The 5,640-nt window shown below is 37.8% G+C and overlaps 1 non-coding gene across 1 annotated transcript; it reads right to left on the reverse strand.

The window, feature by feature from the left end:
* Positions 1–371: 371 nt before the first annotated feature.
* LOC147458525 (small nucleolar RNA SNORD36) lies at positions 372–445 on the reverse strand. The gene has a single exon (XR_015188287.1). It is a non-coding gene; the product is annotated as a small nucleolar RNA SNORD36 (small nucleolar RNA).
* Positions 446–5,640: the final 5,195 nt, after the last annotated feature.

Here is a 5,640-nt window from a genome sequence, read left to right on the forward strand (position 1 = left end):
CCCTCCACCTACCAACTGGGAACCACAGTGGTAATGGCAATGGGCTTGGCGGAAAGGAGAGTCATTAGATGCAACATGGGGAACTACATATTAGAGAACCTGATCGATGCAAATTTGAAGGGTAGTGACAAAAAAAAAACATACATGAATGCAAGTCCAGTGCTGACTCAAATAGCTTATCAAGCATTGTGCATGATAGATGAGCTATCGGAGGTTGAATCCCATTTGAATTTATTACACAAGGCAAAGCACATAGTGAAGTGGATGGGCAGCTCATCCACAACACCCACGAAGAGAATAACAAGAGGACAGAGCTTGAGGGCCAAGACACTAGATAGTGAGGCCACAAAGTCACACTTTTAGCTAAGCGAAGAGATCAGAGGTAAAAAGCATGAATTCCTTCAAAATATCAATCTATTGAAGAGAAAGAATACATCACAGTCCCCTTGGTTTGGAAAAGAATGCAGTCTTCTAAACAGATGCCAAAGACTCAGGTTCAGAGATCAATGGAGGAAGCGCAACAACTCTAGGAGGAATAGCTGGCCAAGCTAGTCGGCTCAAAAATTTTGTCACTTATTCACAACCTTGAAAAGAAGAAAGTAGATGAAGTTTCCTGGGAAGATGACAATGATGATATTGAGCTTGATAAAAAGCTCGTAAAACTAAAGGAGGATTGGATTGAAAAGATAAAACAATAGAAATTCCATAAAGCAACTGATGAAGCAGAGTTAGCAGGATCATTCAGGCAAAAGATTGATGAAGTATTGAAGCAAAAATATTATCAAAGAGAAGAAGAAGATTCCAAGAGGCAAAGGATGACAGAGTTGGAATCTTCACTGGATTCTCTAGGGAGCCAACATACTATGCAAGGAGAGTCTCCTAAAGACACAATTACCACAACTCAACAATAGAAGAGGAGATATGAGATTGAGCAATAGCAAGTCTCCTCCAAATTGCTAACTCGTGCTCCTACTGACCAGAATCAAGAGGGAGTGAAAGATCAAGGAGACAAAAAAGAATCTAAAGTAAAGAAAGATGAAACTCAAACCGAGCATAAGGACTCTAAACAACAAAACAAGATAAAAGCAAGATGGAAGAAGAGAAAAGGCAACCTACAGACCAGTTCGAGAAAGATCAGGGTAAAGGAGAACAAATTCCCGAGAGCTCATGACAACAAACAACCTAAGTGCAAAGAGAGATACTCCTCTCTCAAGAGTGGAAGTTGTGGTAGTGGACAAGCTCCTTTGGGAGTTTGATTTAGAAGACCATCTAGAAATGATAAGATTGCAATTCAGATGCCAAAGAGCTATTTTAGCTCTAGAAGAACTGGATGCAAGAGATGCCAAGGTAGAAACCAATGTAGCCATTAGAGAATTTGAGCGGCTTTGGCAGCAAATCAAGTGTCTACAAGAAGATAAGAAGAACCTACAAGTACCTTTGCACGAGAAAAATAAGATGTGGCCAGCATTTTTCAATATCTAGAGAAACAAATTGAGGGCAACAGTGAGTTGCAAGTAGTGGTATCAAGCTCTCAAGAGACCTTAGAGGGAGAGCAAAAGAACTATTCAAAGTAGTGTGAGTCTTATGATGTCGTGAAGCACACACTCTTGACTCTCTTAACACTCCAAGAAGTTCTTGCTTGCGCTTCAACATCTCAAGCTCCAACAACTACTACAATGAAATTAATTCCACGCACTAGAGGCAGAGCTAGCCCAGGAAAAGCTACATAGACATATGTCGATGGCTATATCAATGGCAAAAAACACTCAAAGGGAGCAAAAAATCAAGGAGCTCCAAGAACAGTTAGCCAAAGCCAAAGTGGATTTGCCCAGCTAGGCAAAATGGCACACCAAAGAGTTACAAGCTAAAGATCTAACAATCAGTGCCCTTCAGTCCAAGGCTATTGTACCTATACCAACCAACACAACAAATGGTTGAATTTGAAAGTGCAGATCTACCCCCTATGGATTTATCAAGCACATCATTCGGGGGAGGTCTGCATGAATTTGAAGAGGAAACGGAGAAGATAGATGCACATGATGAGCTAAAGAAGTGGATAGATGACATGCCAGCTAGCTCACATAAAGATTATATGCTTTGTGAGCTTAAAAAGTGCTAGAATCGGCGGCCCAAGGCAGATGAAGTAGTGAAGAATTTTAGTCACGAGATGATAGCACTTCCGTTGATGAAACAAGAAGCTTGTAGAAAAAGAAGCTCATGCTAGTAATTGAACCAAGTGCAAAGGGTGATTATGAGGATGTGTCAATCACAGCAGACCAAGTGTTGCTCATCCTCAAAAGCCAGCCCTTATGGAGAAAAAAATGGTTTGAGAAAAGACCCCAAGATGAGACCACTTACAGGAATACCCCTCAACATCTCAGGATTGACCCAACCTATTGTCCAATCCCAAGACAACAATCTTGGGGCAACTAAGCCAATCAACAACTACAAGCCGACAGAATCATACATGGTCCATACCATGAAAGTGGTGATTACTCAAATGAGGGATATGTCTAACCTCACATGCCAAGTGCTGACAAAGATAACAAAAATGACCATCACATGTATACATGCCTTTGAAGATATTGATGCAAGATAACATCCTTGGCATGTGTTCCCTGAAGGCATAGAGGGTATTTCTTGGAAACAATAACTACATAGTTATAGTCATTCAAAGCCTAGTTTGGGTACCTATAAATTGGACCCATTACTTCATTTTTGTTGGCTAGTCATTTCAGAGAGTTACCCTTTTTTTTTTATTTAGCAATTTCTCTATGCATCAATTAGCTCTTTTGTAGATTTATCTAGAGCCACTTGTATACTTTCCAGTATCTAAATACATATCAATTCTAGTCTCTTGTCTTTATGTTTCCATTTTAGTTTTTGCCTAGTTTGTTTGCTATTCGAAGTTTGAATATCTAAATTGATCCAACTAACTCCAAACATCTAAACTAAAATAGCTGTTATAAGTGAATAGCTCGTTCTAGAGACCTACAAAGGGAAGACTATATATTGGAAAGGATGGTAAAGAACAAAGCATATGTTCTATAACCTTTCCCCAAACATCACTTTGAATCCTTTGGCTGGGGTTAGAAACTTGTCACTTGTAAACGATGTGACTTCTACCAGAGTTTGTCATGAATAGATATGATATAACTTTCCTACAAATGGTTCAAATAGAGCAAGAATATTTAAGTAACAAAGAAAGAGATTTCATAGATAATGAAACCTTATACTTGCAGATGAGAGATGAAATCTTGATAAGAGATCTCTTTGAGACAAAGTAACTTTCTATGATCCCAGAGTGAACATCCATTTTTGCAGCAAGATGCAGATAATGAATGACAATTGCATCTGAGATTAAAAGTATAGTTTTGTAGACACAAGAAAGATTCTATGATTTTCCCATAAAAAACACAAACACCAAGCATGGTACAAAGAAAAATGATATAAACATAAAGAAATAACTAAGCAAAATGAATGTCGAAACTAAAACGAAATACCTATTACCTAATGCTTTTAGGAGCAAAAGATTGTGTAAAAAACAAAATCACAAAGAGATATGAAAGCTCCATGACCTAAGGGAAGAAAATAATGAGCAAAAAGGAAACCAAACCCAAACCAAAACCATCAAAATAAATTGAGCAAAAAATGACCAAGACCAAGCACAAAAAGAAATATCTAGAGCTAAAACAAACCCTAAAAGAGGTTTGGATGACAAAAATGGAAAGCAAGGAGGATATTCAGACAAATCAAATCAGTGTTCCATCCCATTATAGAGGAACATAATCTAGGATTTATGGTAATCATAAAGCAACCTATGCAAGAGGTGAAAGAATTAGGAACAACATACAATGGGCCAAAAAATCCAAGAGAATCAACTTAGCAAAACCAAGGGGAAGAGCTTAGACCAACATACATCACACTCGACTTAGCCTTTGAAGCAGAAGAGATCCTGATTTCAACTCTCAAAGAGTACAAAGATGTGTTTGCAATGGTCTAACAAAGACCTTAAGAGAGTAAACCCCGATATGGGTCAGCACAACATCCCTCTTAAGAGTGATGCTAAGCCAAGCAAACAGTGTCCATACAAGTATAACAAAATGTTTGTGAAAAAAATCAAGGAAGATATAGACAAAATAAAGGAAGTAGAATTCATTTACGAAATCAAGCACAAGGATTGGGTATCACCAATTGTAGTGGTACCCAAGAAAAATGGGAGCTTTGAAGTGTGTGTGAACCTCAAAAAGGTCAATGCTACATCATCAAACAATTATTCTCTTCCTATTATAGATCATGTGTTAGGGTGGTAGGCAAAGAAACCTATAGCTTTTTAAATTGAATTTTGAGTTTTAACCAATTAACTATTATACTCAAAGACCAACATAAAATATTATTTCCCATGGAATGGGACGTATATTCTTATCAAGTTATGCCATTTGGCATAACTAGTGCTCCATCCACCTTTCAACGAGGTTGATGAGTCATGCATCTACCAATATTCTTAGAGATCTATATAAATAACGTGTGTGTTGATTCATTGTTGTGAGAGGACCACATTGAGCAATTGAAAAAGGTATTCAAAAGTGCAGAACCTAAATATATGCCTAAACCTGTTCCTTAAGGCGTATCCACAGATCTAGATAATAGTGAATTTGCCTAAACCAACCATAGTAAGGGAAGTTCAAGCCTTCATGCACCACTGTGGATATTATGATTGATTTATCTACATGTATGCAATTGTTGCACAACCCTTTACCAATTGATTACAAACTTTGATTCGACTGAAAAGTGTGAAGCAGATCCTGAGCTGATATCATTCTCGCACAACTGATCCACAATGCGTAAATACCTCTACTGGTCTACTAGTTCATTGTACTTTGGAAACAAAGAAGGGTAAAACCTGGGTAATTCATCATATCTCATAGGTAAGGAATACATGAGCACTAGAGATTCAGGAACCAACTCTATAAAGTTCATAAGCACTTGATTCTCTTGCATCAACATTTTTCTAAAAATGAAAAAGACTCTTCAAATATATCTCCTATTCCCTCAAACTCATTATGGTCTTTGGTCCCCTAATGTTGCTTGCATTGTCCTCAAGCAAACTCTTCACTCTTTAATCCAATATCCTCCAGCCAATTTGCAGCTTAGTGAACAAAGCTTGCATTTCTAACCTAATATCCTTCATATAGTGATATGTAGGTCAATTACCCAATACTCAAGAAGGCAAAAGAAAGTCAAGTAAGTGTTTGTTCCAAACAGTCTAGTAAAAGTCAATGATCCAATGTGGATTGAATACTCAACATCAACACAAAAAGACAAACACATGGGATGGATAGCATCACAATGAAGTTTAAACGAACAAGAGTACTATAGAGGTAATAGACAGATGAGGGTACCAAAATCAAAGATCAGAGCATATGAAGTGCAGTCAAGACCCTCCGAGAGGAAAAAAAGGTATCAATCTCAGCAACATCCTAGGATACCTAAGAAGCAACAATACAAAAGGACATCAAATGCTACTCGAGTCTACCACAACTCTCAAGAGGATACATAACAGAGATGGATTTCAAAGAATCTCCCTCTTGGACAAAGGTTCTACACAAGCTATACAAAGATTTGGCTACCAGCCATACA

This window comes from Adiantum capillus-veneris, chromosome 5, assembly GCF_014529385.1.
Source record: "Adiantum capillus-veneris isolate H3 chromosome 5, ASM1452938v2, whole genome shotgun sequence".
NCBI lineage: Eukaryota > Viridiplantae > Streptophyta > Polypodiopsida > Polypodiales > Pteridaceae > Adiantum > Adiantum capillus-veneris.